We start from the raw sequence: 10117 nt of genomic DNA, 5'->3' as shown, positions 1-10117 counted from the left end.
TAACTATGCCATTAATGATCAACACACAACCATCAACGGCTAAACCACTGGCAACAAAAGTGAAAAAAGCCAAGTTGAGCCCAGTTAGCATTTTTTCCTCACTGGTGTCATGTGACTCAATAGTGTTACAAGGTCTCAGGTGTTTTGGGTACAGTTCTCTTATATTAGTCACTGGATATTCAACATGGCACTTCATGGCAAAGAACTCTCTGAGGATTTGAGAAACAGGATTTTTGCTCTCCACAAAGATGACCTAGGCTATAAAAAGTTTGCTAACACCCTAAAACTGAAATACAGCATGATCGCCAAGATCATACAGCAGTTTTCCAGGTCGGCATCATCTTAGACAAGGTCGACCAAAGATATCCAGAGGTTGACTTAAAAAAAATAGAGGCTTGAGTAATGCCAGTGTTGCTGCAGAGGTTGAAGAAGTGGGAGGTCAGCCTGCAGAGCTTAGACCATATGCTGCACATGACTGCATCAATTCTGTCTGCATGGCACTGTCCTAAAAGGCAGCCTCTTCTGAAGCTGACGCATAGAAACGTCCGCAAACAGTTTGCTAAAGACAAGCAGTCCAAAAGCATGGATTACTGAGATAAACTTGTTGTTTAAGAATGTGTTGGTGGGGTTGGTGATGGAGAAGGGATATGTGTGGCTTTCCCCAGCATCATTGGGTATGCTGTGTAGAGTGTTTGGAAAGGTAAAGATGTGCACAGTGTTGTAGGGGCAAAAGTGGCATGATTTATGAAGCCTATTATATCTAATGGCTGCCCAGACTTTGATGCTGCCGACACAGTGGTCAATGGCACAGTGTCTTATGATGTTTCTTCCCGTGTCTTGTTTTGGAAGGGTTGAAGCTTCATCAGTGTAATGGAACTTGTGCTCCACTGCAGCTGCAATCTCTATCTCCATCACTCCCTAAAAACATTACAGTAGTGCAGGACAGTATGAAAGAGATATAAAGCACTCAGGATAGTTTCTGCCCAGCCTCCTGAAAACAATTTTTAAAATGGCCCAGACCTCTTGCATGCTGGTTGCTTATTCTCTTCTTCATCCTCTTCTTCATCTTTTTCTTCCCTGTTTCTAAAGATTTGTCAAGATTATCCAGAAGTGTTTTCACCTGGTACAGCTGGGTTTGGGTAACTGCTGGTATGTGAGTGTGGTATTTGCAGGGCATTGTATTCCAAAAGGTTTTGTAGGGAAGTATGTTTAGTTTTTTTTTGCAAAATATGTGCTTTAGAGTAAGGTAGGGAAGGTAGAGAATATGCATATATACAGCTCTGTAAAAAAAAAAAAAAGAGACCACTTAAAAATTATGATTTTATTTGATTTTTACCAAATTAAAAACCTCTGGAATGTAATCAAGATGGATGATCACAACCAGCAAACCAAGCTGAACTGCTTGAATTTTTGCACCAGGAGTGACATAAAGTTATCCAAAAGCAGTGTGTAAGACTGGTGGAAGAGAACATGCCAAGATGCATTAAAAAACTAAAATAAAACCAGTGTTAATCCACCAATTATTGATTTCTGAACTCTTAAAACTTTATGAATATGAACTTGTTTTCTTTGTAATATTTGAGGTCTGAAAGCTCTGCATTTTAGTCTGCAAATAAATGCTCTAAATGACAGTATTTTATTTAGAATTTGGGAGAAATGTCTGTAGTTTATAAAATAAAACAACAGTGTTCATTTTACTCAAACATATACTGATAAATAGCAAAAACAGAGAAACGATTCAGAAACTGATATGGTCTCTTAATTTTTTTCCAGAGCTGTATGTTTAGTGCAGCAGGTCAATAGATGATTTTTTTTTATTCATTTATTTATTTTTTTCTAAGTTAGTAATTTCCAAAATTGATCTACAGATACCAGTTTTGGGTCATAATAATAATAACGTAAAGCTGCTTGCATAAATCCTTTGATGTCCTTACACACACTTACATAACACGCTTTCTTCATGATTTAAAATGCAGAGCATCTGTTGTCTTTAATAATCTCCAGCAGGTGAAGTTCCTGAAGGAACATGGGGGAAAATCATCTGTGCAATAAATATTAATGCTTTTCACTATTTTGCCTTGTAGGATGAATAGCCCAGCACTGTTGCCGTAGTGACAGTGACATAAATTGACATGGTGATATGGTTTTCAATGAGTCGCATTTAATCACATTCATCATTAAAGTATTTTATACTGTACAATTCAACTGAATAGTTTGCTGAATGAATGAATAACTGGTATAGACTTAAAAGCTCCCTGTATTGAAAACCTATACAACATATACCCCAGTAACAGATACTGTAAATACTGTGTATCCCTTACAGTCATACAATTTTTATAGTTTGATAAAAATTCAGCTTTAATGACCTAAACATTACAGATCTTAGTAATATGAAATTCATAGAAGCCGGTCACACATGTCAGAGATGAAGGTGATGAGGTGAATTAATCACTAATTTTTGATAACAAATGGATGTTAGATGAGCTGGTTCTGTGGTTTGATATGGTATGTGCATTATGACTGTATTTCACTCCAGCCCTCATTTATTGACCTCAGAACAGAGGAATGCAGCTAGTGGGTCAATGCTAGCTAATAGCCGACTTCAATTGTATCCTATTAAAGGGATAGTTCGGTATTTTTGACATGAGTCTGTATGGCATCATCATAACCAGTGTCGTGCATCCACACTGACTTACCCCCCACAGCGTCCTGTGAGCCGAGTTCTTGTCCAGTTTAGGTCAAAGCGAAAGTAGTCCGGCATGTTTGCTGGGGTCAGGAAAATAACTCCTTTTTCTTCCCAAAGCAGTACGTGTTCAAAAGAGTGATTTATTTACATCACAAAAAACTAACCCTGCAAAAGTCACGCCTCGTAAATCACTTGGGTCCTACTTTCTCTCGTTCCATATCAATGCGCGCAGCGCTGCAACCTGACAGCTAGCCTACGTGTTTGGGTCGCTTTGTTTACTTCTCGCCTCGAGAACATGTGTGACTACGAGAGTGACGAGGAAAACATTGATCACCGCTCAGAGCCACGGGGATATCTTTATGAACCCGAGTATACAGATGTTGAACTTCGCCAAATGGAATTAGATCGGGCAGAAAGAGAGACGGTGGACAGAGAAGTGCGCACTGCAAACACGAAGCTTTTTTATTTTTTCCACTTTTGTGTCCACATGGATGCCCAGCGCTAGTACCCAAAGTTTCCTCAGAGCAACATCAGTCACAGGAAAACGATGAAAACTCTGCGGAGAATCAGCCACATCTTTGTTGCTACAGCCTGGATAGTCACAAGTCCGCACCATTTTAACACACACACACACACACACACACCTAGCTATATATATATATATATATATATATATATATATATATATATATATATATATATATATATATATGTGTTTACAAAGCTTATAAAAGCCAATAGACTTCTCCCTAAAGTTAGCTCGTTTGCGTTGCTAGTCTGAACACAGCTGCTAAGCACTGCCAAAACACAGAACAAGTTGACGCGTGCGCAGCTCGCTGTCAGAATGACGCGCACTGATACGAAATGAGAGAAAGTAGGACCCAAGTGATTTACGAGGCGTGACTTTTGCAGGGTTAGTTTTTTGTGATGTAAATAAATCACTCTTTTGAACACGTACTGCTTTGGGAAGAAAAAGGAGTTATTTTCCTGACCCCAGCAAACATGCCGGACTACTTTCGCTTTGACCTAAACTGGACAAGAACTCGGCTCACAGGACGCTGTGGGGGGTAAGTCAGTGTGGATGCACGACACTGGTTATGATGATGCCATACAGACTCATGTCAAAAATACCGAACTATCCCTTTAATTTCAATGGAGAGAGCCGCCGCATGCCGTGGTTCATGCTGGGTTGCGTTGAAGGCAGCCCTACCCTCCAGCGAAAACGTTCAGCAGAGCTCAACTTTTTTCAATTGAATCCGGCGGCCACACTGCGTCCAGCCAATCAGAGAAGAGCAGGCTGTGACTTCACACTCATACGAGTCTCACACACACACAACAGGCACCTTTCAACCACAGAAGAGAAGCTGAAAATGGCAGAATATGGATTTATGGATCTTATAGAATATTAAATTAAAAAAATTGCTTGTGGACACGTGTCTTTAACCCTGATGCTTGGATACGTTATGGATTATGGCTGTATTTCACTTCAGTCCTCATTTATTGAACTCAGAACGCAGCTAACAGTTTAATGCTTGCTAACAGACAAATTCACCTGTAGGCGTTAGCCCTGATGCTTATTGTTTTTTGACCTAAATTAATGGCGGAATTTTTATGTAATCTTGAAGGGGTTGAATAATTTTGTCAATGTGGAAATCACAAAAATATGTTTATTTGTTAGTATATTAAAAAAATAGTTGTAATTTAAGTTGCATTTGTCTATTATAGAAGTCCTTATTTGATCTGATTGTGAACATGATGAAAAATAAATGTTCAGTGGGGGTGGATATGTGTATATAGATGTTTATGCCTGCATGACCATCAGCTAGAACATATGACTGTGTGTGTGTGTGTGTGTGTGTGTGTGTGTGTGTGTGTGTGTGTGAGTGTGTTATTGAGCGTATGTGGGTGTGCACTGTTCAGCCATGGGGCAGAAGCTGCAGATGTCGTGTGGAGGAGGGAGGGCTTGATCCTCTGTGGAACCTACATGGAGTCCTTCCCTCAGGAAGCACATGAAGGCTATATCTACTGTAAGTAGAGACCAAATCCTTGTGATTAAATAACAGAAACCCAAGATATTGTGATTTGCACCACTTTTATTTCAATGTAATTTCATTTTGCCAATTTTTCATTGGTTATTTTATTTACAATTAAATCAAACTGAAGTAGGGAACTAGCATTTAACAGTTAGAAGCGTTTTAAAATAATAAAGACATTTTTACACTAATAGCAGTCTTAGCAATGTCATATGTTACTTTACAAGATGTGTAATGTCCTGCTAAATTGCAGTTCAGCCACTGACCCAGTCTTAGAGTCTTTGTAAAACCCCAAATCCACTGTAGATCCTATGTAAACCTATATTTATTTACACATAAAGGTGGGTAGTCCAGGTCCAGGAAGTACAAATCCACCTCAGGTTTTTGTTGGCTGAGCTGCAGCCGAGCTGGCCAGGCAGTTGAAACAAAACGCCGGGGTGGGTTTTTACTTTTAACTAGTGTAAACAGAACAGTTTTAAATATACACCTACCTATCTTAATTGTACTTTGCTGGTGGTGTTCCATAGACAAATTCTAACCATTAGTTCCTTAGCTCTGAGTTACTGGGCAAAGCATGTAACACTGATGTGTTATTTGCACAACTAACACAGGAATGAACTGCCATGTTGCTCCTAGTGCTGTTAGCTACTGTGTGTCGAGACGTGCCTGGCTGCGTGTCTTCAGCTCTGCCTGTGGCCGTTCGCGAGGCCATGAATACAATAATTCATGGGTTCACATAGATGCAGTGCTTTTCCTGATTGACTGTTCGTTTTTCTAAATATTTTCTTTTACTAGCTACTGCAGACAATGGAGGTTGAGGAAGAGTTTCATGTGCAGCATGCATATACAACTGTATATGTAAATTGTATTTCATAGAGAACAAGAAAAAGTGGATTTTTGTGGAAGGACACCTTTAATTTCCTTTGCCCCTTCCAAAAAAAGGGCAGCATTGATTATTTTATTTACAATTAAATATGCATTAGTAAATTCTTAGTCTTGAGAAGCGACATCACAACAGCATTACTCAGCCCCCTAATGGCACTATTTTTCAACTGCAGGTAACATAATCGTACTTTAACTCTGGGAATGTAGACGAGCTTTTTTGTCTCAGTAACTGGTTAAGAGCGATAAAAGAAGCAAGTTGTGGGGACTGTTAATAAATTTTTTTATTCTAGTTAGGATTGTGCACTGATCAGCCGTGGCGCAGAAGCTGCAGATGTTGTGTGGAGGAGGGAGGGCTTGATCCTCTGTGGAACCTACATGGAGTCTTTCCCTTGGGAGACACATGAAAGCTGTATCTACTGTAAGTCGAGGCCAAATCCCAGAGCTTTACTGGCAGAGCAATGCACAGCTTACCATTCTACACAATTAAACAGTGCCCTGTCCTTCAAGTCTCCAATAGAGACACACCTCCACAGCTGCCTATATGGAGCCATATGATTCATCAGCCTCGCCATCCTCCTCAAGAGCTTTTCTGATGAGCTCTTGAGCTCTGTCTTTGGCAGTTGTTGAGTACTGGCATAATGGGGTTTTGGATGAATGTATTTGATTATTTCTTTCATCTTTCTCTGACTGTCTTGGAGATCAGTCTTAAGAGCTAATGGAAAAAAAAAACTATGAGTGTGTGAATATGAGTGAGTCATCACCAAGTCTGGGAATGTGCTATAAGCCCCAAAAGGTCAGGGTCAATGACATGTGAACTCAGTTTGTTCTATGTGTGTAATTAAAAAAAATAGTTTATTTCAAATTTGTATCCCATTTTCTCCCCAATTTACTATCACTGTTGATGCTCCAACACTGGGGTGAGGGTGAAGACTAGCACACACCACCAATGATGCAGCATTGTCGAGTAGAATCACAGCGCACTCGGAGGAAAGCACAACAACTCGGTTCTGATACATCAGCTCACAGACGCAGCCTTGTGATGGTCGACATCAACCTTTGGAGTGATGTGGGTACAGAGCATCATCCACCCACCCAGAGAGAGCAAAACGAATTGAGCTCTCTTAGGGCTCTGGCAGCTGATGGCAAGCTGCATGACCAGGATTCAAATGAGCAATCTCCTGATCATAGTGGCAACGCCTTAGTCCGCTCCTTGTGTGTAATTTTTAATGCAAACGAATTACATCATGTATTCAATAGATATTGTAGTTCATAGTAAAAAGCTCCTTTATTTGGGTTAATAGAACACTGTGCATTCATACTTAGATACAAACATAACTAATGTATGTCATACCAGAATCAACACCCACAGTTACTCAAAAATATGAAGCTATTAAGACGCAAATTAAGCGCAATTAATTTGGTGTGTGCTCTCTTAGGGCTCTGGCAGCTGATGGCAAGCTGCATGACCAGGATTCTAACCAGTAATCTTCGATCATAGTGGCAACGCCTTAGTTTGCAGTTGTGTGTCATTTTTAATGCAAACAAATTACACTGCGACTTCAATAGATAATTTAGTGTTTTGTGAAAAACGAATTTATTTGGGCTCATAGAACACTATGCATTAATATTTAGATACAATACATAACTTATATATGCAGCACCCACAGCTTCTCAAAAATATGAAGCTATTAGGACTGTCAAATAGCATAATTAATTTGGAGACAAATTAATGAACTAAAAAACAATAATAGATCAATTTTTCACCTGGAAGTAAAATAATCATTTACTGTAACCCTGAGAATGTAGACAAGCTTGTTTGTCTCAGTAACTTGTTGAGAGAGGTGTAAGAAGTCATAAATTGTCATTATGAGCCAAGGTCCGATTTAAACCCGACCTTTTATTAGTAAGTATAACGTTAAAACTAAGCTTTTTATGAATATTTTGGGCTGTTTGAATGAGCTAAATCTGTTGAGAATGATGTTAATTAACACTGCAACACTGAAGAAGCACAGGCCTATTATTTAAGAGACCTGCTTATTAAGAACAGCTGCACACAGCACTGCAAGTCAAATGTGTAATGCAGACAAGTGTAGGAGCTCACGTGTGTGATTTGTGCTACTTTTTTTTAAAAACACTATTTGATTTTGTTACTTTGCTTTATTTTGATTATTACACCATAATTTTATATAAAATAAAAATAGCTTTAAAAAACAGACGACACAGACCATTTTCTTGAGCTCGACCTGGCCCGAGTTCGGGTCGGGCTCGGACAGAGAATCTAAACTCTAGTAAGAAGCAAGGAATAGACCAATTGTGATAAATAAAATAATAAAAGTGATTTTGATTGCCACCACTGATATAAATATAATTTCAATTTGCCAATTTAACATTGATCATTTTATTTACAATTAAATATCCATTAGTAAAATCTTAGTCTTGAGAAGCGACATCTCAACAGCACTACTCAGCCCACTTAATGGCTTAATTTCTCACCTGGAAGTGACATAATCATTTACTGTAACTCTGAGAATGGAGACGAGCTTGTTTGTCTCAGTAACTGGTTTAAGTAAAAGGTTTAAGAAACAAGAAATAGATTCATTGTTTCTCTGAAACATTAGTACATTAGGAGATGAAGGTGGAATATGGAGCTAGTGTTCATTTCCACTAAAATTCATTCATTAATACAATTTCTTATTAAGTGATTGAGAACACTAATATACATTATAAAAATGTGTTATTTTTTAACAAAATTATTTACTGTAACTCTGAGAATGTAGACACATCAGTTCTGTCACTGTCTGTCTGTCTGCCAAAAAACTCAAGTGCTCTCACAAAAGACTCCATTTCCCAGGATACACCTGCTTCTAACCTCCCAGATGTTCCTGAACACGTGACACCTCTACGTTCTAGCTCGCTGGCTTTCTGATTAGTTCATGTGTCTTCCCCAGTATAAATACCCCCCGTTTTTAATTCCTATTTGCCTGGCATTAAATCTATTTCATGGCTCTTTTACCTTGTGGTTCTTATGTTTATTGGTTGTTACCTAAATTTTTTTGCTTTTCCGACTACCCCTTTTTGCCTAGCCCTTTATTGTTTGTTTGTTTGTTTACTTGTTGCCTATTGTTTTGCACGTTAGACTACCTTTTTGCCTTACCCCATTGATTGTTTCTTTTTTTTTCCGATTTCCTGTGTATGACCTCATTGCCTGCTCACCCTGGTATATTGTTTATTCATACTGTCCTTTGGTTATTTATCCTGCCTGTCCCTGACTATTCTCATAAGCCTAATTCCCTGTTTAATAAATTGTGTGTTTGTTATCCACGATTGTCTGTCTTGTGTTTGGCCTTTGTGACAAAACAAGCTTGTTTGCCTCAGTATCTGGTTGAGAGGTGTAAGAAGCAAGTTCTAGGGACTTTTAATAAATTGTTTAATTTGAGTTAGAATTGTGAACTCAGGATGTCTGGCATGTTATGCATCTGAAATAAAAATATTTTTATAGTAAAAAGTGATATGCATTTAATTTAGATTAATTAAAAAAATAAATTATAAATTATAAATTAATAAATAAATTAATCACAAACCATATCTATTCTATCTCTTTTGTTTTTAGGCTGCAACATCCATTCTCGCCTCTAAAGAGACGCTAAGCATCGGTCATTAATATGTATGAGTATGTATATGTAAGCCCTGCTGAACCACAAACAATAAAATATTCAGAGAGGGGATGACGCTTCATGCTGTGTGCGTTTGTCTGTTTGGATGCTTTGGTAAGTGTTGTGTTCATATTTCAAACAGTAAGGGAGCTCATTTGTAAGCAGACGAACAGACATCTCAGAAATGTATGCAGCTCGTGCCGGTCTGGGAGGCATGAACACACTCGAAATACTTATATATAAGTGTATAAAAATTTATTTTATTCCATTTTCACACATAAACATCAAAAAATATATTTATTTATCACTTGGTAAAGAATTTGATATTTTTATGTTTGCTAGTTCTGAAGCTATGATGTAACATACGCTTATCAAATATGTGAGCAACTGAAAAATGACAGATTATTTGGTGTAGTTCTGACAAGCTCACACATTAATAAGTGCCATTATTCTGTAAACTTTAACGCGTTATTTAGTTTAATGCAGATTAATCACATTAGTAAACCAATTTTGGTTAACTACTACAGAGTTCAGAAGGTAGATTTACTTTTATTTAATTATTTCTCTCTCTCTCTCTCTCTCTCTCTCTTTCTCTTTCTTAAACAGCTGCTGTCATGTTTCCTTTACAAGTTGTTGATTGTGGAATATAAAGCCTGCGTTTATTTTCACCATTAAAACTCTCAATTATTATTGTCCCCCTATATGCTCCAGCATCAACTCCCAAAGGATTAAAAAGATCAACTCCATTACTAAAATATTCACTACAACAGCACTACTCAGCCCTATAACAGGAGTCTAAAACTGTTGTATGTCTGACACATTAGTACATTTCTAAAATATGTGAAAATTTTACTGGGGTT

At 38.0% G+C, this 10117-nt stretch overlaps 1 long non-coding RNA gene across 1 annotated transcript; it reads left to right on the top strand.

Annotated features, from left to right (window-relative positions):
• Positions 1-4615: 4615 nt before the first annotated feature.
• On the top strand, positions 4616-8925 carry LOC125781340 (uncharacterized). Its single transcript, XR_007424547.1, has 2 exons — positions 4616-4713; positions 5895-8925. It is a non-coding gene; the product is annotated as an uncharacterized LOC125781340 (long non-coding RNA).
• The last annotated feature ends 1192 nt before the right edge of the window (positions 8926-10117 follow it).

Source organism: Astyanax mexicanus, chromosome 15 (assembly GCF_023375975.1).
Source record: "Astyanax mexicanus isolate ESR-SI-001 chromosome 15, AstMex3_surface, whole genome shotgun sequence".
NCBI lineage: Eukaryota > Metazoa > Chordata > Actinopteri > Characiformes > Acestrorhamphidae > Astyanax > Astyanax mexicanus.
This window is presented reverse-complemented; position numbering and strand designations above follow the sequence as displayed.